At 41.7% G+C, this 23,754-nt stretch overlaps 1 protein-coding gene across 7 annotated transcripts in view; it reads left to right on the forward strand.

Moving 5' to 3' along the window:
- FYN (FYN proto-oncogene, Src family tyrosine kinase) overlaps nucleotides 1–23,754 on the forward strand; it is a 131,816-nt gene that overhangs the window by 18,182 nt on the left and 89,880 nt on the right. The window contains exon 1 of one of the 7 annotated variants that reach the window (XM_021392963.1): nucleotides 15,174–15,641. The exons of the other annotated variants lie outside the window; for them this stretch is intronic. The gene's annotated coding sequence lies outside the window, so the exon portion shown is untranslated. Of the gene's footprint in view, nucleotides 1–15,173; nucleotides 15,642–23,754 lie in introns of those variants that run through there. 7 annotated transcript variants of the gene reach the window in all.

Raw genomic sequence — 23,754 nt, forward strand, 5'->3', positions numbered from 1 at the left:
TACAGAACGTTGTGCTGCTTGTAGTTGTAGCTTTAACAAAAACCTGATTGTATTTCAGGACACAAGCAAGTGGAGCTCACACTTAACTTACTAATTTCAAACGGACACATCCTGTGACTGATTTCCTGAGGACTCCCGAGGACAGTGGTCTTTTCCATTGTCATTTTGTTCGTCAGTATAAAGTAGAGATTATCTGCCTTCTGCCATTTCCTCTTCTCTCTGTTTCTTTCTGGGCAGAAGGGAAAATAACTTCTCCCTGTGGCCAATGCAGCTGCTAGCACGTCATGAAACTTCTCTAACTCCAGCTGCAGGAAACCTTGCCCAAATGGACCATGTGCGTCCATATTCCGTCTTCTTGCTTGTTTTTATTTAACATTGCTTGCATGCTGGTTTTGCTTTGAAAAATTTGCTTTACTGTAGCAGTGTTTGCTGTGGAGATGCTGTGGTCAATTTGTGGTTCCTTGTGGGGAGACTTTTTAATTAAAGTGCCACATGATAGGAGAAAATATTTAATAAAAATCTAGTGCGAATGCACTATATTTCATCAAGTCTAAGAAAGCTGCTTTTAAGCAAGATTGCAATAGTACATATGTGACTGAAACATCTGTGCCATGATAAACGTTATGAAAAGATTATAGGTGCCCATGGAATTTAGGGTCTTTTCTTCTTTAGTAACTGAATTTTTCTGCCATCTGCTGTTCAGTTCAGACCTCTTTCTTTCTACCTATGAGTTTGATACAGTCGGTGTTTCGGTCTCACTGCAAAGAAGATCTCACGAAACTCCACTGCAGTCTGCAGGAAAAAATGCTGAAAAGTATTTGGAAATAATGCAGATGCAAGGATCAAAAGATAAATGAATAATTATATTTTTAAAAAATCACTCAATCTGTTTATGTTTCTTCTTTCCCTCTCCCCCACCGACACACTGGCCTATGGTGTTGGTGTTTCTACTCAGGAAAGTCAATGCAGCATCTGAGGGCTATTGTGTTGGAGAGGTCAGGGAATGAAGAGACATGAGAGTCTTATTGACTTGATTTGTGTTCAGGGGAAAAGTCACACCAGAAAAAAAAAAAAAAAAAGGCTTGCTAGAATCTGCTCAGGGTGAACTGATCCTATCTGGGAGAGCATTGCTGCAGCCAACCCTCTATTGAATGGATACACGGTCCTGCTGGAGCAGTGTCTGGGTGGGGCTGCTAGCCATCCCACTGGGTTGAGAAAAGGTGATGGAAAATACAGCCAGGGCAGGAATGAGCCTGTGGAAGGCACACAACTGTTGAAGCTGAAACAGAAAATATACCTTGAAAGGAGCAAAATCCCACATTGGCATGTAATATGGATGAGAGCAGATTGAAGCCAAGTAGTGAAAAGAAGTTTGTAACAAAACCAGAGGAGATGCTGTGAGTTCCTTGACAAGAAAGCTGTTTACTTGTGTTATAATTAAAAACAGTAATAAGCATTTTGATGGTTCAGAGTGGGCCTGCTTGGGACGTGGCAGTGCAGAGCATTTGTGTTTAATCTGAACTACTTTCCAGGAGTGGGATGGTGGTTTCTGCCTTGTCCCAGTTTGAGCGTGAGGCTGGGGAGGGAGCACTTACATGTGCAGAGAGAACACGTGAAGCCTCCAGGACCAGAGTGAAGATGCTGAGGTGGGAAAGGCTGGAACAACTTGGCACAAGGGGTGGGAAGGTGCGGCTGTAGGAATCATAGAATCACAGGGTAGCTGAGGTGGGAAGAGACCTCTGGAGGACATCTGGGTGCTTTGGTGAAGCGTGAGGGAAGAAATAAAGGAGGCAGAGGAGAGCCTGAGTACGAGGTGTGCTCAGGCTTCTGTACCAGTTCTTCATGGCTAGTCTTGGGATAGGGGTGGTGACAGGCCCATGGAGCGTCACAACCAGAGCAACCCACTTTGCGGCCTCCATCTCTGCTGGCTGTGGGGGAATGGGGGCTTGGGTGCAGGGAAGGAAGCATGGCATTGTACATAGCAGGTGCTGTTCTGGGGCTGTACCTGATGTACCTCACTGTAACTGGCAGGGTGTCTTTCAGTGTTTATTGTTCTGTGGCTCCTCAGAGCGGGGAAGAGCCTTGCTGCCTGCCAGTCCCTGTGTGTCCTCACAGCAGAATGAGCACAGTGAAATGGCAGAACGCTTCTGTGTTATTTTTAACTGGCTTAGAGTGGGAGATGCCAAGGCTTGAAGCTCTCTTATTTGCTCTCAGTTGCTTTATTTTTTTTCTCTTGGATCAGCATTCACGGGACTGTTTTGTTTTTAGGGTGTGTTGGGGTGTTTTGGAAGGAAGCGGACTGCGGTGGAGGGGAGGGTCGTGTCGCAGGGAATAGCAGTGGGAAATGGGATACAGCTGGAGAAGGAGCAGACCAACAGAAACCCACCTGCCCATCACAAGGCAAGGCTAATGGAGGGAAATACATTTCTCTCACTCAATTTCTCTACTCCTTTATCTCAAGATAAACTTTTACATTCTAAGTACCAAATGAAGGAGTTACATGAAGGGCAGTGGTTGCTGTGCCTTGCAGCATGGTGCATGGCACAATAGAGAATTCCTTAGAGAACCTGGAAATCACGGTGAAGAAATAGGACAAATGTTCAAAACTCCCTTAATTAACTTGTATTATCAGTTGCTGCACTGAGTTGGTTTCTCATTTGAATTTTCAATCCAGAGCTCCTTCTGAATGGGGTATTTCATCATCACTGCTACAATTTAGCCTTTGCAATCTGAACATTTCAAAAATGTTGGACTTTCCTATCTAAGAAAAAGCTACACCAAGTTCTGGCTTTTAAAGCTTAAAACTCATTATGATATAAATGAGAAAAGTGTAGTCTCACTATGAATCTTTCTTTTCTGAGAAAGTTAGGAGGTTTTCGTATTTATTTAGATAGTGATGTTTTAAAATTTGCATGCAGTTCTTTGAAATTCCACATTTTGTTGCTGAAAATGTCATTTTTAGTTCTAAATAAAAAATGATAAATACTTCTCCAGGAGTCTGGAGCTCCAGGATTAATGTGGTTGAACTAGTTAAATGTTAAATCTATTCAAAGAAAAACTGCACAGAGACTGCAAATGTTCCTGTATGCATGTAAATCCTTTTTATATTGAGTCTGGTTTGCTAAAGACGTAACTGCTCTGCCAGCTTGTTCTGTATAGATAAGTTATGTATGTTACAGGTGTTATCTTAGGGTGTTGTATTTGCTGTCCCAGTTAATCCTAAGCTGAGCACACAATTTAATTCTGCTTTGTATTTAAATAGGAATCGGCCTTCTTGAATTGAAGGCAAAGTGCTGTAGAACACAGTAGATTTTATACAAATGCTTCAAAATCCTTGATGAGTGGAAGCATAAGTTTCTCAAGAAATGGCATGGACTGTGACAGAAATTTAAGTATTCCTCTCTTTTCCTTCAAATAAATATCTCTTCAAACTTAATCTGATAAGAGTTCTCAATGGGTGTTAATTAAAGTTGGTTTTGTCTGTGAGATGAAAGTATTTCATATCCCAACACCATAGTTTTGTGCTAGCGTGTGCTGCTGGGACTTGTGCAGATCAAGTGACTAAGAAGTCTTAATCCTATGTCTTGACTTAGCAACCCAGCCACACATTCCCTTATCCTGCATTTTTAAATGGAAAAGTTTGCAAAAGGGTGGTCAGGATGATGTTTTAATTTCACTTAGCTTATGAGAACCTGTGGATAAAATGTTGTGGATGAAGAGATGCATCCAGATTCCATGCTAAGTACTTAGAAGTTAGGTAGTGAAAAGCATTTGCACTGGGACGAGTATCAGTGCCCTGTGTTCTCCGAATAAAAGATGCTTGTTTTTTGCCTAGCTACATTCTTAGAAGTGACCGGGTTGTTTTGGCTGCAGCTCCTTAGAAAACTCAGCCTAGGCTTGATACATAGATCTTCAGCACAAAAGGTCTAAGGAGTTGCAAAGGTTTCCTAAGCAATGAAGAGCAATGTGTTGGAAGGCTACAGATAGCAGTAATTTACATTTGGGGCTTTATACTCCAAGATTTGGAATTTTAAATTCACATGTTGGAATTCAGATTGGGCATTTCTTTCTTTTCTGCTGGTATAATCCCATAGCCTTCTTTTTTTCTGCGTGTTAGATGAAAGTCAGAAAATTGCTCCACCTGCACCATACCTGTGGCACTACTAGTCCAGTAACTTGTCTCTGACTGAACTGGGTCATGGAGCTTTAGGAAAGGTTTTTAACATTACAGGGAGAAAATAATACATCTTCTATTAGCTTCTTTGTAATTAGACTGTAGTAAAACTGTACATGTGATGCTCAATAGCCCTTCTAACACTGTTAGCAGCATTACAGCAAAACTAGATGCTGTTCTGTGTATAACAGAGTACAGAGACTGACTGATGTTCCAGGCCTACTGATTTCTCTCCTGACAGTGAGTTCAACATGCTACCTGCTCCTATGAAAACGTATTCCTTCTACTGTGTCCTAATTTTCATGAAACCTTTTCTTTCTGAATTTGAGGTGGGTATCATTAATTTCTGTTGTCCTGATATATTTGTCTCTATTTATTCTGCAAAACTCAGTTTATACAATCCTAATCTTCTGTTCTATCCTACAAGGTCGTTACCAGTATTTTCTGAGCCACTTGTGTCCACTTTATCCTGAAGCCAGTCCCTCTGTTGATGGTGTGATTGTGATAGTGCCTGGTGTTCCAGGTGATGCCCAAGTCTGTTCTGCTTTCAGTGCTCCATCTCCAGTCCACCCCTTGAGGGGCTGCAATACCCAGAGTTATGTCCCATGCTCACTTCACCAGCACCTCACCTATACAGATGGCTCTGTGGGGGCCAAATGTTGTCAAGCACCATCCCTTCACATGGGCTTTTCTGAAGATGATGCAAGACCACTACACTGGAACTCACTCATCTATAAATGGAAACCTCTGCAATACTTTTTGTATTCTTGAGAAGTTCTGAGTACTATAAGAGCTGTACAATTACTGTGATTGAATCAAATGGAAACCCATGCAAGAGGCAAGCAGGGTGTTTCCAGAAATGATCCTGGTTGAGGTATAATCAGTTTTAAGTCTGTACTGTTATATATAAAATCTGTGGTCAAAAACTTGGTAAAAACTTCAAAAAAAATTGTTTCTGCTACAAAGAGAAGATTTATTTAGCTTAAAGTAATCACAAGGCAAACATGGCTGTGGTCTGTAATTTTTGTGGATATAGTTAAAAAGTATTTTTGGAGGTTTGGGAGCTGTTGATAAAATGACAAACTGCTCTTGCCTCATGAGTATTTCCCTCACTCTGGAAACAGTAAATGCACTAGAGAGTAGTGGTGATAAGTTATGCATTTCCATAAATAATACATGTTTATGTTAATATATTTCATCATTATGCGGTATCTGTGCAGGAATTACTCTGTCTCCAACCTAGTGTTACCCTCATTGTTTTCAGCTGTGATAATTTAAGTACTGAGGAAGGAACTTTCTGCTCTGGAGGAGATAGGTGGGGGACAATGCTTGTCATACCTCTGTTGGGAGACATGGGCAGCTCCTTCAAGCAGCTTTGCCTCACAAGCATGCCATGGGGGAAAGGGGTTTACTGTGGGTTCGTCTTTCTGCACTGTGGTGCCGGAGGATGCAGAAATCCTAGAGCTCAGCTGTCAGGACAGTGCTGCCACCTTATCAGGCAAATGTGTTATCAGTGGAGAAAGATATTGCAAAGGAGCTCCAGCGGGCTGTGCAATGCTTGATTTCATGCCTAAATGCCACCTTGACTGTGTCCCTGGCCCTTGCCAAGATGTTAAGCTCATGTTGAGGACACTTTCTAATCACTGACTGGCTAGATTAGGGCAGTGCAGGGACTCAGCCCACTCTCTCAGCATCCTTTGGGACCATAGTGACCAGGCCCCGGGCAGCTTCAGACCTCCAGGAGGCAGGAACAGCTTCTCTTGGTGAGGTCATCTGCCCTCCTTTTCTTTCTCTTTCATTTGGTTAGTTCTGTTGTTGTCTTTTAGTTTTTCTTTAAGTAAATAAGAAACTGCTACTGATAATGAACAGCTGAAGCAGTGGTTGTAAACTCCATCCTGTCAAATAGAAAGCTTCCTTCAGCAAACCACAGAAGTTGTATTCATTTTAATCAGCCATTATCCCTACCACAATTTTAAAAAATAGAATGACTTTCAGTTCTAGAAGGGCATTGAAATGATCCATTCTGTTTCAAAATCGCTACAACTTTGCCCACATTGCTTAGTGGGAATAAAGGAGCCCCTGGGGTTATTCTGTCAAATTAACTTTGTAACTAAGATAAGCATATACCATGGAAAAAGATCTGTTGAACAAACTTGAATGTGCTGGTATTGGTTTATAATGGATTTGTGTTCCTTCTGTCACGTTTTTCTTTCTTCTGTACTTCCTTTGTTGTATCTTGCCTTTAATTATTTTTGAAATCCTAAGAAGAATCTGTGTCTGCACTGTATTTCATAGGACAGCAACACAGGGATGCCTCGGCAGTCTCTGAAGTGCTGCAGAATAAGTTCTAAGAAGAAGAAAGGATGGAAAAGGCTTCAGCTGAAATTCCTTTCATCAGATTATTCAGTGTGACAGCCCTCATGAAATGGCAAAATCAGGTCAAAATTACCAGACCCCCACTTTCTGAAAGAAAATTATGTGTAAACCAAACACTTCAAACCTCTGGGAGAGAGAGAAGTTTATAAACAAGTATCATTATGGTATGCAAGACAGAAAATAATATCAAAATAAATGTGTTGCCTCCCATTGCTTATTTTGGAGCTTTTCTTCACTCAATATCATCATGTGGTTTCTGAATAATGTCCGTGTTCTGACACTCCAATCCCTATCTTCCAGGGAGACTCCAGCAATGTGCTCTGTGGTACCATTGGGTCTTGCTTTGGATAGGCCTTTTGGCTCTAACCTGGGTAGGAGGACATGTCTGTGGACTGGTTGGGGCTGGGCCAAGGCACAAGGCCAGCCCCAGTGATATGCTGGCAGCAGGGGAGCCTGTGGGCCTACAGCATCTTGGCCCTGTGTGAAGCTAAGGGTGTATGGGTGAACAAGCCTCACTCCCCCTTGCCCAAGTTTTGTGTAAGGCTTTGTTAGTCACCTTCATCCATCAGTTGGTGGTTCTGAGATTCTTCAGAACTCAAAAAATTGCAGAGTGGCTGAGGTGGAAAGGGACCTCTGGAGGTCATCCGTTCCAACCTTCTGCTTAAACCACTTGACCAGGACTGTGTCCACATGGTCTGTGAAGCTCTCCAAGGAGGGAGACTCCTCAGCCTCAATGGGTGAGCTGTGCTCAAGTCCTGAGAATTAAAACCAAGTGCTCAATTCCAGCAAGCATTAATCTCTGACAGAACTGGCCCTTTATATCTCCTGGTTCATGCTAGGACATTTGACAGCAAGACAAAGAGTTCAACTTCCAGTCTTCTTTCCAGCCAGCCGCAGCTTCTAGCTTCTCTCTGTGAATTTATTCAGGCCAAGCTTGTGTGATTTTGATAGAACTGAAACTGTTTTCCATCAAACTCAAGTATTTGCTGGAGATAGCTGCTTCCACTACATATGTCGCTGGCAGCCGTAAGAAAGTTGGAATCATCTTGGCTACTGGAGCAATTCAGTAATTTATTGTGCATGTTTCAGTAGCACTAATCAGAGCTAGATTTGGCCAAATTAAATTTAAAACCCTGTTTACTTCTTCACCAGTCCATGGTAGCTTTGAAATGTGTTTTGGAAGCTTGATGAGATCTCGTTGCACAAGCCAGGAGGATTTGTCTTAATTGAATCTGACCTTTAGTAGTCCGTTATTTGGAGTTGTGTTTCTATTCTTCTCTTTAATGCCTGGTAGTGCAATCTTTATCTTCTGCAACCCAAGCTGAGCCCTGTAAACTCACATATAAAATGCCACAGCTTCAGAGACATTTCCTTTTCCAAAATGACTGCTAGATTGGCCCATTTGTGTGCATTCATCAGTTTGTCAAATATGAAAGGAGTTGCGTAAACCAGTTTCTTAGTAGGTGGATGTGATTTGTTTCTTTCTGGGGGAGACTTGCACTGGAAATTGCCTTTGCTGCTGATAATTAATGTCTCCATCTGGTTTTCTATTTTATTCTAGAAATTGTTTTGAGTGTTTAATGAAAATTTTCATGTTTTTTTTTATCTCAGTCTTTTTTTAGTTAAAAATGTTTTGTTTTTTTTTTTTGTATGAGTCTGAACCTTATTTTCATCCTCGAAATACTTCTAAATGCTTGGTTGAAGAATGTGAGTTCTAATGAGGACGTATCATTGTATTTTTGAGTTTGACTGGCAAGATAAAAACAATCCAAAGTTTTCTGTTGAGCACACATGCATGCAGCTTTTGATTACTCCTTTCTTTCTGTGTATCCTGGGGAGTACAGTTTCGTCGCTTCCAACTGGGAAATTAACTTCTAAGATGTTTGCCATTGGTAAATAGCTGCAAGAAAACAAAAATGCCTGCAATTTCTTTTAGAGGTGATTTAGCATTAAGTAATAACTGCCCTAAGTGAGTGCTGTGACCGCTACCACTTAATATTTTATTTCTCCTAATGGCAAACAAGTCAGCATGGCTTACGTTGGGATCTATGCTTGCAGCTGGTAGATTTTTGAGTAGCAACTGCTGGATGAATGTTCTGACTCTGTGTGTTCTGCCCTTATCTTAGGTTACTTGCTCCATCCCTTCTGCACCTGCCGGACTGAGTGAAAGTGTTCTTGAGACTTGGTGCCATCATGTACGCACATTCTAGCAGAGGCTCAAAAGCTACAAGATGTGCAGCTGTTAGAATCTTGGACCAAGAAGTGGAACTTCTGGCCCAAGTGTCATGAAATTTCAACTGCGCAGATCATATTTCCATTAGCAAAGATGTCTGTTAAAGATGTTCCTTGTAGCCATGTTAGTACAATCTAGGACAGAAGGTTGGTTTGAAGGAGGCCTCGTTCCTCTCATGCGAAATGATTTAACTTGAGTATGGGCTGTAATTATCTTCATATGCACGCTAAACTCAATTCCAAATGTCCGTGAGATCTGAAACTCCTGGATAAACTTGCATCTACCATCATTTACAATATATGGATTCAGGATAATTGAATTCCCTTGAGTTGTCTTCGTTTGTTGGTGTCTGTGGCTGTGCTGGATCTGTAACTTTGAGTCTGCTTTAAATTGCACGAAAGGAACTAGATACACGATTTTGTTCGGTTTTCACTGTTTCAGAATAGCTGAGTATTCTAAAATCAAACCCTGAGTTATTTATGTTTTTAACTGCCTTTCTGAATATAAATAGGTAGCACAAGTTGCATTTCTTGGTGACGTACCAAGCTGATGTATATCTTGGTGAAAACGTAGAGGAGCCTCAGCTTTGTTGTGGCAAGGAAGCCAAAACCTTAGTGCTAATGGAGCAACAGGAAGAAGGATGGAAATGAGGCCGCACCTCAAGTACTGTGTCCAGTTTTGGGCCCCTCACTGCAAGAAAGACATTGAGGTCCTGGATCATGTTCGGAGGAAGGCAACGATCCTGGTGAGGGGTCTGGAGCACAGGCCTTATGAGGAGCAGCTGAGGGAGCTGGGATTGTTCAGTCTGGAGAAGAGGAGGCTCAGGGGAGACCTCATAGCTCTCTTTAACTACGTGAAGGGAGGTTGTAGTGAGCTGGGGGTTGGCCTCTTCTCTCTTATAACTAGTGACAGGATGAGGGGGAATGGCCTCAAGTAGCGGCAGGGGAGATTTAGGCTGGACATTAGGAAGTACTACTCTTCTGAAAGAGTGGTCAGGCACTGGAATGGGCTGCCCAGGGAGGTGCTGGAGTCACCGTCCCTGGAGGTGTTCAAGAAACATTTAGATATAGCATTGAGAGACATGGTTTAGTGGGATTATTGGTGGTAGGTGGATGGTTGGACTGGATGATCTTGTAGGTCTTTTCCAACCTAGCTGATTCAATGATTCTATTCTATGATTCTAATGAGAACTTAACTTTTTATATGTATATAATTTTTTTTCCATAGGGCTATCCTGATGCCCTGTTAAATGATTGTTAATGACAAATATTTTTTTCTAAAACATTTTAAATTGCTTTGTAGATTACTAATTTGGTAGTGCATGTAAAAATGTACATATAGCCATGATGGTAAAGACAACCTGCACACTGCTTCTGTGTATCAGAGGGACATTGTGCAGGAGCTGGAAGCAGAGCAGCACATTAGTTGACTGTCTTGTACTCAGAACCAGCAGCACCCCAGTCACGCGTGCAGCCTCCTTCCTGGTTCTGGGGGCTGTGAGCCCTGCTGTGACATTGCAAGTGTAGGTGCAGGCGGGGTGACAAACCACCAGCCTTAGCTATGAGCCGAATCTTGGTTCTTTCCCATCCTGTTTTAACTGTAGCAACGGAAATGTAGAGATTGATCATGAGCTAACTGTAGTTAATGGGAAGACCTCAATTTGACATCAGTAGAACTTGAACAAGACATCAATAGTGCAATTTCTTTGGAGAAAAGGCTCCTCTGTGGCAGTGTTTAAGCAAGTGTTTCTGTAAAAGCAGAGAACCTCTGACTGTAATCATTTTCAGTCCCTTTTAATGTGCTGGTTCCCAGTTATCATGAATAGTGAACAGCTCTTTGTGCTTGCAGGGTGCGTGGCTGCGTGTGCAGTGATATCATGGCTGCTGAGGAACAGATTTCGTTGAAGCTGTTGGGTGTGTACTGCGAGCTCAGCTGCAGATGGGAAGTGCCTTTCCTGTGGAATTTAGATTAAAATTGCCATATGTAAAATATCCTTCTGCAGTTTGAAGATCTAGATTGGGTTTTAATTGATAAAAGAGACATTAAAATTTTAAGTATATAATCTTTCTGACTGATGTCTTTCTTCCCTGAGATCAGTGGTGTCTGTTCATATTTCATGCCATGAAATTTTTATAGGAAAAAAATGAAGCAGTATTTTGATTATGGTGTGGAAGCCCAGAGTTGAAATATTACTGGGTATTGTTTCCTGTAAGTTCTCAGTCTGTGTATGGGTGTGTAGTGCATTTTTTTCAAGTGCGGATGTAACTCCTGGTTATCTCATTAATCATACTTAAAGTTAATAGGCTTTTAAAACATACCTGTAACATCACATGGCTTTGTGTTTAATTAAATGTGTGTCTAATCCTACAGTTAATTTGTCAAAGTCCCACTGGTATTCCCACTGATCAAATACAGGAGAGCAGGATAAAATCTAACAGATCTTCAGAAAGTGAGTGCATGTCTAAGAGAAATCTTTTCTCTTATTTTTAATGGTATTCTAGTACCATGTAAGCTTTTGGTTATTTAGTGGTTAAAGTGTTTCCTCCCATTTTGACAGCAAATTGCTGTATCTGTTTAATTTTCTTTGGATCATTTCCTGTCCACAAAAGTCTCTATCATAATTCTCAGCCTTTCTAGTAAACACTCAATAGATAGGAAGTTGTAGCTTCCTAATAGACCACATCCTTGCAGAAATCTGTAAACATCATTTTTACATCCCTTTTTTTCAAGATTTACTCATTAGTTATTCCCACTATGCTGCTTTGTGTGACAGATTGGCTAGTCAGTGGTTGTAAAATACAAACCTTCTGACTGTCAATGTACCAAACGAAAACTATACTGAGAACACATTACCATTTGAATATTCAGGTGTTGTATGCAGCCTTAAAAGCAAACCCAATATGTTTTTTTTTTTAAATGTCCAAGCAAACATAAACGTTTGTTTCCATTTTGCATAGACACAAAACCTTCTCTGGAAATATTTTTTTTTTCTTTATTATCACTTTTGAAGAGATTCAGACTAGCAGTGGAATAAGTTGATGATCACAGATGAAATGTCTTTACTGGGTAACCTGAAACGTGGTAGATTTTGTGCTGGGCTGGTAGTCCTGCCCATGAGGTGATCAGAGTATTTTCCCAATTTACAGTTCGTTCTTTGCACATTGAAGAATGTCTTAACCAGTTAGGTCTCTGATTCATGAAGCTGCATGCATGAGATTCCTATCACAGTGAGAATCCTGTTCTGTTCCTTGTCACGAGCTCCAGGAGCCTAGGTTCAGCAGTGTATATCTGGCTTGGGGACCACATGTGAGCCTTATGTGGCTTCTGAGTGTGACCTGCAGTGTCCTGGTCCAGAGGGACACCCCAACACCACAACACAGTGGGAGGGCTTGTGCTTCCCTTCAGCCACAGCTTCTCTTCCATCTTGTGCTATTACACATTCCAGTCAGGGATACAGGAAATAAGCATGTCAAGAGCATCTGTTCAGTTCAGTGTATCTCTTCATTGTTTATGGATCAAGATGAACAGAAATTACTTCAGTCGAGCTGAACTTTTTCTGTACCTTTCAGCATGATTTCTCATCTTTGTTTGGTTTAAAAGTTTAGATTAATTTCCAAGGAATTCACTTGCGTGCATGTATGTGTCTACATAATACATTAGTGATTTCATCATCTGGTTTCTCATCTTTACTGACTTCATTATAATGGCTCCTTGGAGAGATGGACAAACAATTCTGCCTGACAATTCTGTTTAGTTTAGATTTTGTTCTGTTTAGCTGTTTGAATTAAGACTGTAAGGCCTGAGAACCAGAAGGGTCTCAGTTTCTAATTCCAGATACCTCACTATTGACAGTAATGTTTTTAATTCCTTTTCTGTCTGGTTTGGCAAAGTGATGGTGAGGCTATTTTCGCTAAGAAACCTCCAAGTCTTGTCAGTTCTGTAGGTGAGGGAGGCCTATTTCCTTCCTCCCTGTGACTTCTAACTGTACTTAAGAGCCTATAAATTAGTGGCAACCTCAGGGGCAGCTGATGTAAATTCTCTGGAGCCCAGTATCGTTCTCCAGACAGTCACGTTCCCTCCTCTCAGCTCAGAGAGGTCAACTTGAGTGTTGCGTTTACATTTCTGCTTTCCGGGGCTGGTCAAAGAGTAGAGAAACATACCACATTCATCCTGACTGAATCAAGACTACAAATTCAGTGTGTCTGCTGAGGCTTTCTTGTAATGAAACAGTTCTGAGGAGCACTACTTCCCCCCTCACTGCAAAAAAGACATTGAGGCCCTGGAGCGTGTTCAGAGGAGGGTGACAAAGCTGGTGAGGGGTCTGGAGCACAGGCCTTATGAGGAGCGGCTGAGGGAGCTGGGATTGTTCAGTCTGGAGAAGAGGAGGCTCGGGGAGACCTCATCGCTCTCTATAACTACCTGAAGGGAGGTTGTAGTGAGCTGGGGGTTGGCCTCTTCTCTCTTGTAACTAGTGACAGGACGAGGGGGAATGGCTTCAAGTTGCGCCAGGGGAGATTTAGGCTGGATGTTAGGAAATACTACTTTTCTGAAAGAGTGGTCAGACGCTGGAACGGGCTGTCCAGGGAGGTGGTTGAGTCACCGTCCCTGGAGATGTTCAAGAAATGTTTAGATATAGCATTGGGAGACATGGTTTAGTGGGGTTGGTGGTGGTAGGTGGATGGTTGGACTAGGTGATCTTGTAGGTCTTTTCCAACCTAGCTGATTCTATGATTCTATGATTCTACTTGCCTTAATCTACTGAATTCATCTAAGTGGTTTTCTTTCTTTGTTTTCTAATTTTTATTTTCTGCATAGTGCCTAAGAAAAGTGGCAAGGGTGCCATCTCAGGCTATGCTTTATTATGCTGCAGTGCAAACCAGTGTAGAGAACTTCTTCAGCCTGTATGCCATAAAAATTAGCTTTCTTTGGAAAGCTCCCAAATCTCAGATCTGTCTGCTCTTCTTTTTTGCTCATCCTGTTTCCTCTTCAAGCTTGTACCCTGTACAAAATATCTGTATTTCTGCATGTCTACTCTATATTATTGGATGTTTGGGGAAATACCAAATCTCCCTTTCCCAAAACTTTTGGACAACTGACAGAAAGAAGGAAGCGGTCTGATTTGCATTGCTGACACGGACTCCAAATACCTCAGATCGCCAAATTAGGAAAGTCTTTGTAATGTACTGTTTCTATAAAACAATACTTCAGAGAGTTAGTTTTTTCAAACAGATGAACTGGATGGAATTACAACTGTCTACCTCTTTTTGATGGAACTAAAGTTATTGATGAGTTCGGAACTTGATCTTTTGGAATTGAATTCTGACTGTTCTTGTCCTAAGTTTAGTGCAGTACAGGGGTCATGGCTTTTGTATTTATCAACGCTTTGCATTCTCTCATGTTTTGTGCTTTCCATGATCCAAGAGAAGCACAGCTGGTTGTTTTTAATTTTGTTTTGTTTTCAGATATTGTTCCATTTTTATTTCTGTATGAATTAGAAGGCAAAGAGGATTCTTCAAGTCTCCCATTTCCTAGCTTCATCCTGAGCTAGGAAAAAATGAAGCAAATCTAAAGCTAGCTGGTCTTTCCACCATTTTTTTATCTGGTATAAACAATCTTTTACATCCTGACTCATTCTTTCCTTAAAGCAATCAATCATGAATATCTCTTTCCATTTACCTGAATAGTATTAATAAAAATTGTATAAAGTTTCAAAGTGATCGGTATCCACTAATCAGAATAATCAAAGAAATCAGACTTGTCTTATAGGATGATTCTTTGTGTATTTTCCGTCATTAAGATAAATGCCTCTGTGGACTGTATTAGGTGTAGTAAGTTGATTTATAAGGTAGCCAAGTTCTGATGATCATGAAGTATCAGGATACTAATCAGCCATGTTAGTAAAAGCTGGATGCAGATTTGTTACAGTAAGCAATCTTGTCCCTATCTGGAAACAGTACTGTTTCATCACATGGTTTAGTAGAAATGGTAATGAATGTGGTTTTGCCTGTGCCTATATTAACAGTTAAGTCAGCCTCGGTGTGTTCAGACCTGCAAAGCCCGGCTTATTTGCTGTGGATATTCTGAGTTGCAGGATGGTAATACCCAGTCCTGTACAAATGCCACTTCCTGCATCGTAGTGCTCATTGCAGCTGTCCTGTGATCAGGTGGGAGACTGGTCTCCAAGATGTCAGTCTGTCACCATCACCATATGCTGAACTCTCCTTCCCACACAGTGTAGAGCTGCCTCTCAGCTACCCGTTGGCATAACTGTAGCATTATTTCAAGTGTAAGCATGTGACTTGCTGGTTGCAGATGACTTATTTCCTGTAGAAAATCCTAAAGCTGAATTGTGTTGCAATGTACACCAAAGAAACAGTGAACAGACGTTCAAAAGAAACCACCTATATTTGCTTTACTGGAGAAAAAGAGAAGCACTTCAGAGGCAGAGGTCATCTGTGTAGTTGCTGTCCTACGCCCAGCTCCATTACTGGTTTGAGCAAGTGGTAGTAACCGCACGTACTGGTGGGCTTGGAGGAGCAGAGGTGAAGAGGAAGCACTGGCATAAAACCTCTGATCTCATGGCACACAGCATCTAAATGAATTGTGTGGCTCTGTCGTTTTCTGGTGTGACTGCAGAGCAAGAGAGGTGACGGAGCTGCAACAGCAAACTCGGAAGGTCTTCTAAATGGAAAAAAAGTTTAATTTCTGAACAGGAAGAAGAGACGGTTTTGGGCAGAGCTCTGTCTGAAGACAAATCTGCAGATAGGTGGCAATGCTACCTACCGATTTTTAAACTGTAAAAGGAAACTGGTGGATAAAAGGCTAAGATTATCTGTTCCTGTGAAACGGTTCTTACTGGTAAGTGCAGAGCGAGTCGTCCTGTGTAGGAGCTTGTAACTGACAGTGCAGTAATGTAGCTATCTTGACAATCATGCGGCCTTGAGGAAGAAGGAATAATAGTTGTTCATGTCTCTGGTTTTACTACAGTGTAGTGGTGCCTTTTGAGGTGCTGCTCGAGACTTTTTGCTCAGCTGCAAAGGAAGGAGGTCATTTTACATGCAGCACCTGGGCAGCAAGGAGGATTGCTTTTCTGTGTTTGAGATGGACTTCGCTCACGGCAAGCAAACCTGGGCATTGAGAGGGAAACATTCTGTTGGGAGCAAAGTAGGCTCATGCTCTTAGTGTACAAACCTGTCTCTCGTAAGAAGATCACATGAGCTTTTAAGGTTTCATTTGTCTCCAGCTACCTTTCCCTGTGCTGAGCTTTCTAAGAAAATAAGGAATCTGTTTTCATTATTTTCATCTCTTAATGGGGGCACCCAGAGGTGGTGCTTTCACCAAGTGACCTGTGTTTCAGTGAATAGACTTTTTTATTTTTTTGTTTTAATTTTGCCAAATTTTGTCAAAGCCTTGAGTTTTTCCTTCCCTCATGTGGCTGAGGGAAACCACACATGTGCAATCCCAGTTTATTTACTCTTTTCCAGTATTGGTCTTGAGAGCTGGGGAGACATTGACTACAAGATTCTGTAGATAGTATTGGAATAATTTCCTTTTTGGGACACCATTTTCTGCTAGGAAGAAGTTGTTGCTCAAGCACTTCCAAAGGAATGATGGTGTCAGTAGAAATTTTCCATGAAGCAACACTACAAAGAAGCTATTTAAACTGGAAGCTCTTTTCTGTCATGAGGGATCTGGCTCAACTTACTAAATGACAAGCAAAAGAGCATCGTTACTGTCCTTGTTGAATTGTGGATTATTATCTCTTTCTTCCTCTACAATCCTACATACACTGCTGGGAACAATGGAAATGGGCACATAAATACCACATTAACATCTGGGAGAGGAATGGATGGAAGAGTTTGTTCTCTCTTTCTTCTAAAGAAGCAGTGGTCAAGGCATCTGCATTTGAAAGGAAGGAAACTTTAATTTAGAAAGAAAAAAAGGTAACTGATAACTGTTCCTTTGTCTCCAGCACCATGTTCAGGCCATCCTCTCCAAAACAGGTGGGATTATTTAGTGAGTTGCCATTTCCATTGGTTGTAGAAAGCCTATTCAAGTATTGCCTGAATTTGTTTTGGATGCTCACCTGAATATGGTAAGGCTGATAGAATGTTCTTTTGGGGTGAGTGGAGGAACTAGAGAGACTGCAGAATCAAATGGTGTATGCACCCACTGACCCCACTGTTACCAAGTGCTCTTCCTCTTCAAAGCACCCACAGCTAATCACAACTACAGTTTTGCAAGCTGAGAGTTGCATGGTCACCCATGTCAGTCGTGTTACAGATAATGAAAGCTTCTGTGTTTTATGTGCATGCATAAATCTCATGGCTGCTTACAGTTGTGTTTAGCTGTCTGGAGGGGTATTTCTAATGCAGATTACATTCAGAAGTGTGTATGCTGGATCTTTAAAATCCTTTTTTTTTTTTAAAAAAAAATCACTTGTGCATACCAAAGGCTTTCTGATTTTCTTTTTAAATAAGCATGATGTAGTTATTTTATAATGTTCTCTTACATGAAATAATGTGAAGTTGAAAAAACCTTGAAGTTGAAATCAAGTGATTATTCAGAATGTTGTTTTAGGGCTAAAGCCTAAGAAGTGTTTAAGAATTTCAATTTACACTGAATAGGATTTAAGAACCAGTTTCATAAATATATATTTTTGGATTTGTCCCTAAGTTTTTTAACAATGGTTGCCATCTTCATCTTTACCACTTGTCATATCTGAGAAAGCTGTGATCTCCTTAGTTGTTGCCCAGAACTCTGGGTGATGGAAGAGGAGGTGAGGCCAGAATCTGTGTCCTCAGCAACACAGGCTGTCTCTCAGGGATGAGAGCCATTGCCAACACTGGTCACTAGCCCTGCAAAGGGGACACTAACCCCTGCCACTTCCTGCAGGTTCCTCTAGTTCAGAGAGATGTGCTAAACGGTGGCTTGCAGTAGATGATACTGTATGTACATCTTCGAGTGACAGCTGTACACGTCTCATTGCCTGTCAAAACACTGGTGACACAAAGCCTACGCAGGCTCTGCTGGGAATACCCCTCCCTTCTCATCTGAGCAGAGTCTGGGTATTTCTCACCGGGTGACATTCTGCTTGATCAGTCAGGGCATGTGCATGCAGAAGAGAGTCTTTGTGGAAGTCCCAGGACATCTCCCAGAGGAGAGACTGACCAGAACCTGCATGTGTTTCTGACCTGGCTTTCACATGTGCTGTCAGCTGTGCCTCCGTGCCCTAGTAACCACTTGGGCAGGATTGTGCAGAGCTGGGCTGAGCCCTCATGGAACAGAGACTGCAGACAGTGTTGTGGGTGGAACTGTGCGAAGGAGGGAGCGTTGGCGGGGAGTTTTGGGTGGCCATACCTCCCACCCACGCCTTGTTCACTGTCCTTGACGTTCCCCTACACTAACTGGGCAGCATCACCTGACACTGACTTAAACTGAAATTACATTTTCTTCACCTTTTATTAAGAACTTCCTGCCTGCTGGTAGTTTTTCTTTTAACCCCATATCCACTAACAGCCTGCCCTCCTTTGCATTTCCTCTTCAGTTCCTCTCCCATTCCTTATTTTTTACGATTAATGCTTTCCCTGAGATGCTGGAAGAGCAAACATCAATCGTGCTCTGAGCATCAGGAGATGCTCTTGGGAAGAGGCATTCCCTGGCCAGGCATGGACCTGCTGTGGTGCTGGGTGCCTGCAGAGCTGGGAAGGAGCACCCCTGCCATAGGGGGAATCGGGGAAGTCCCCTGGAGGAGCATCCCAGTTTGCTTTTCTACTACGTGCCATGGTTTGCTTTTGTTCAGGGTTTTCATCTCATTTTCTTTCTGAAGCTCACTTTGCTTTGGGATTGAGACCGTGATAGCAGAGTTAAGATGAAAAGAAGGGTCATAGTTCATATCTGATATTTTCAAATAAAAAGGTTACATGGCTTGTCTCTTCTACCTCTGAAGGCCTACCTTCATTTTCACCCAGATGTCGTATTTTAGTTTAGAAGAGGACAGTTGTAATTTTCGAAATGCAGCTTTTGCAGTTGACTGTTTTCCCTGTGAAAGGAACCTCTTCCATGTTACTGGCAGGAGGAAGCAGCTGGCCATGCTTTGTGTTTTTTCCCCGTCTGTGGGAGCTTGCGTCTATAGAAGTGAGTGGGAATTTTCCCATTGATATTGTCAGGAAGAGTGATCAGACAAATGCATAACTCTGCAAAGCATCCATGCTCAACATCTCTAGGGGTCCTTCGTGTGTTGGTCCTTTTGATGTAGAGCATCTGGTTTTCCCTAGTGAAGATTCTGCTCCAGAAAATCCTTGACAATGAGAACGATGATTTTTTTTCTATTGTCATCTACAGGATGCAGTGCAGTTCTCCTCAGTGGCAGAAACTTCGAAATTGCTGGTACGGAGAGATTGATGTTAGGAACTCTGAAAGGCAGAGGGTGTAAAAACGTGTGAGAGGGGAAAACCATGCATAGCTGACAACTGTTTGCATCACGTGAATACTTCATAGCATGAAATTGGCTTAGCAGAAGCAAAAAGCATCAGTAGCACTGAAGGTTGGCTGGAAGAGGGTGTAGCACTGACAGGTTAAGTGCTTGGAATTGAACTTGCTCAACCCACCTGAGTCTTGCAGCTTTTTAATGCAGTGTGGAAGATCAGTTTCCAAGGCTTTAAAAAAAAAAAAGTATACAAGCGATATATTTTTCTTGCTAGTATTCATTTAATGTCAGTTTACTTTGTGACTATGGGTGTGTTTAATAAAAATTCTCCATCTGCTCAAGGAAAAAATAGAACTTGTTTAAGTTCATCTACAAAGACACTTTATTGTGGCATACTGAATGTAAAGGACTAGGAGATAAATTCAGTCATTTAGAGGCTGAGGAGGCCAGTATTTCAGTTTGCCCAGAAACCTCCCTTTTTTAACTCCAGAGCTTCATGAAAGGTTTTCTTGCTGTACTTTGCATTTACAAGTGAGTACAGGAGACCCGATGGGACTGTCTATGAGATATGTCAGCTGGAGCACTGCTGCATTCACCCTCAGCGCCAAGCAACTCCAATTACTCTTTGGTCAGACAAACTTTTTATTCATGGAGGTGCAGTTGTTTGCCAGAGCTATTTGCAATCACATGGCAGCGGAGGCACAATTAACACATTGTAAAAATAAATTATTTTTTTTAGTGGCATATGCTGTGGAGATGTAATGGAGCCCGGCTGGCTTTCCTCTGAGGAGTGGTGCGGGGCCAGGGGGAGGATCTGCCAGCTCACAGCAGAGCTCTAGGAACAATCCAACCAGCAGGAAAGGAAAAGTGTGCACCATAGTCCCTGTGGGAACTGGGGTTTTGTTTCAGCACGGTGCACTAACGTTGTCAAACTGCCTGTCTCAAACTGCTAAGGCTGATGAACTGCCAATAATTATCACTTCGAAAGCCAGTGACTGCCAAGGACATCAACACACACCTTACATGTGTTGGTTGGACTAGTTTGAAGTCACTTCATTAAAAAAAAAAAAAATTACTGAGCATGCACTCTGATTCAAGAATAGTGTTGAGTTTTGACAAATGACAGTCGGTGCTGGTGGTAATTATGTTTGTTGTTCAGAGTAGGCTTGGGGGCTGCTTCCTTAGAGTGTGTCACTGGTGCTCTTTAACTTGTGGATAAAAGGGCTACTGACACCTCAGATATTTGCAGCAGGCCAAAATAAAGAACTGAAGCTAGCAAGATCTCATTTTCCTTTCCTGGAAACTGGACAGAGAGAATTAAAAATAGCCACTGTTAGAAAGAAAAAAAATCTTTTTTTGCAGTTAATTTCCAGCTGCTGTAAATAAGCAGATTCAGAGTGGAGAGGCTAAGCAGGGAAGAAGATCTGTCTGTGCAACAACATTGCTCACAGTCCTGTCAAGCAACCTGTATGTAAACCCGTGGCTTGGGACAGAGCAAACGTCACTGATTTCCTTCTGACAGGGTCTGAGTAGCAGCTCTTACTGAGAGCAACCGGATCACACACTGCCACTGTCAGTGATGGAGAAAGGGCCGTGCAGGAGCTTGGACAGTGTTTTTTTCATACAGAGATTTGTGATTTTATCAGTCATCAGTGAGTAAGCTGGTGGAAAAAATCTCCAAGTCCCAACCTATCAGACCTGTGAGTCTGAAGGACTCCAAATTGGAGCTGTTAGACAGTCCAAGAAAATATTTTTGAGTTTTCCAAGCTTTTCCTTCAAGTATATGGTTTAAGACAGGTCTTTGGGCTTGCACAGCCAACCTCTGAAATTTCTGCTCTGTTGTTCCATGTTGCTCACCTACTGCTGCATTCACACTGAAAAGAAAACATTTTGTCTTTGAGTGATTGACTTTAAACTCTGGTCTCCCTGGGATCCCGCAGTCAGTGCAGTGGAACAAATGGGTGAAGTGTTGAGCCAAGGTAGTCATGAAGACCTGAGGAGCAGGAGCAGTTTAGGACTGTTTTCGTCAGCATTCCCAGTTTGTACTGGATCTATGCCTTTACAAAAAGTAACGTCATATACTGGCTTAATCTAAGTCTTTGTGGAATACAGAAGGAGAAATTACCCTTTTCAAACATAATTTCAAAACCTGTGAATCAAGATGCTTGCTTATGGCCTAGAGAACACCAAATGTTATATCAGGAAAATAAATGGAACACATATTGCATTTCATTATTTCATCTATGTGAACACTTTTCTGTGTCTAATTCTGTTAATCTAAAATTATAAACAAAATTACTGTGACATAATCTAATTTTCATTATAGACACCAAATGCTGTTATGCTGGGCAACAAATTAGCTTAAGATAATTCTGTCTTTAGAAAATATAGTTGTAATCAACGGATTTATAGTTTAATAAAGTCTTGTGATCTATCTTTGCTCTATAGCTTATAGAGCTTTATTTTGGGTTCAGCATTCCCATTAGTCTAATTTAGGTTTATTGGTACAATCACTAGATTTAAGATATGCCCTTTTATTTCTCACCAACAAGAAGTGTCGATGTGAGATACTGAAACGAAGCAGGAACCAATTACGAGGGATTTTATCAGAGAGCTACTCATGGATGATATCTAGGGGCAAGGGTGAGTTGTAAGATCCTGTGTCTAGAATTTGGAAGCAGCAGAGGATGGTGAGAATATGTATGCTTCCACCTGGAAAATGTGAGGTTATTTTAGTATGAAAAAAGACTTTTGCCAAAAAAAGTAAAAACCTTTTCTGTAGACCAAACATCTTATTTTCTGCCTTTCACCCTATCAGGTCCAAGCTGTAATCTCTGAACACTGTGGTGCGGTTTTATTTTTTGACAAATAGCTCCAGGCTCAAGTATTTAAAAGCACAGTCTTGTTTCACCAAAAACAGGCAGCAGAGCTCCCATACAGATGGATGTGGAGAATTAATTGCATCTTTTCTTTTACGAATATATTTAAGCAAATAAGAAGAGGGAAAGCTAGTTAGAAGTCTTTCTTGTGTGGCTTGTCTGTTTGCATGTGTGTGTTTTAGTTTCTCATGCATTTGTTTACCTACTTTCTTATACTTTAAAGAGTGAACCTGTTGTGTTTTGCTTTTTTATTTTTTTCCAGAACAGCTTGTTGTTATATTAAGGAAAGTCACATGCTTGCAGTTTACACAGCTTCTTTCTTGTCTGAGTAAACTGGTAGAAATAATTTATTAAGCTCGGATAGGAAAAATAAGCAGTAGGGAAGATCTTAGGACAAACAAGACATGAAAAGCAGTTAGCATTCTTCTTTCATTTTGTGTAGTTTTTCTGCCTTCAAAAAATTTCATTGTGTAGGGTATCCCTAGATAAAGCTTTTAGCTTCATTTTACATTAAAGGGAGGGGCAAGCACGTCTTTAACTGTGGCTCATTGTCTTGCATAGGAAAAAAGCCTGAAAGCCTAAACTAAACTATTGTTATCCATGAAAACTCATTTATTTCTGCACAGCATTTCACTATTCCCTCCTTCTTTAAAATAGGTTGTTGTGGGTTGGTTTTTTTTTTTCATTTTTTTGAATGGTGAATGGCTAAGTATAACAAAAAGTGCCCCAGTTCTGGGGTTCAGAGCAGCAGCGTGTGCCAGCTGTTGGTGCCAGGCCTTCTTGGGAATGCTGGAAATGAAGTCTCCACATCGCAGTGTTGATTTTGGAAGGGAGATGATGTATGTCCATGCCCATGCAGGCTTTCTTTAGAGGAAATACTGGTGTTTTAAACAAAGGCTCACATGGTAAGTGGGCTGTGGATCTGGGTCATTTGTAGCATGTAGGTGAGACTTGGTGTGACAATTTTGCAGACTGTGTAACATCCTAAGCATGTATGTACACGGGTGTGGCTTTCAAGTTGGCTGATTGTGTGTGATACACAGTACATATACTTCTATTTCAGAGTATGCAGAATGTGAGGAGATGGGAACATGCCCTGGTTTAGGATCTTTTGATGGCAGTTTGTAGTGGTCTCTTCCTGTCTCAAAAGACCGTAGTCGTCCTTAGGCTGGCATGTTTTAATATTGAATAAAGCCCAAAATTAAATTTGTGGAGCTTAGAAGAGGAGCAATCCATCTCAGTCCCTGCAACATCCCTCGGTGTGGCCATGGTGGAGCTCTGAAGGATGGGGCTGCCATACAGGCAGCTCTTTCAGTCAGGCTTCTTCAGCACAACGGGCCGGGGAAGAATGGTGCAATTCTGTGCATGGGCCCCAGTTGTGAGGGAAGGCTTCTGCTGCCAGCACAGGGAGACCTTATCTCTGGTATAATTGGGGTAACAGGGGTATGGCAGGCAGCAGCTTCCCCTTCCCCTGCCCCCCTGTCTCCCATGCTTTTGGATTAAAGAGACGGTTTCTCTGCTGAGAAAGCTGCATTTTACAGGGACAGGAACCAAGAGACAGTTCATTTCTATGGAGAGTTGCTATAAATAGCTTGCTCTGTTAACATACATTCTTTCACTAAATGAATCCTACAAGCAGGGTTTTGTTCCAAGCTCACAAAAT

The sequence above is a fragment of the Numida meleagris genome, chromosome 3, assembly GCF_002078875.1.
Source record: "Numida meleagris isolate 19003 breed g44 Domestic line chromosome 3, NumMel1.0, whole genome shotgun sequence".
Lineage (NCBI taxonomy): Eukaryota > Metazoa > Chordata > Aves > Galliformes > Numididae > Numida > Numida meleagris.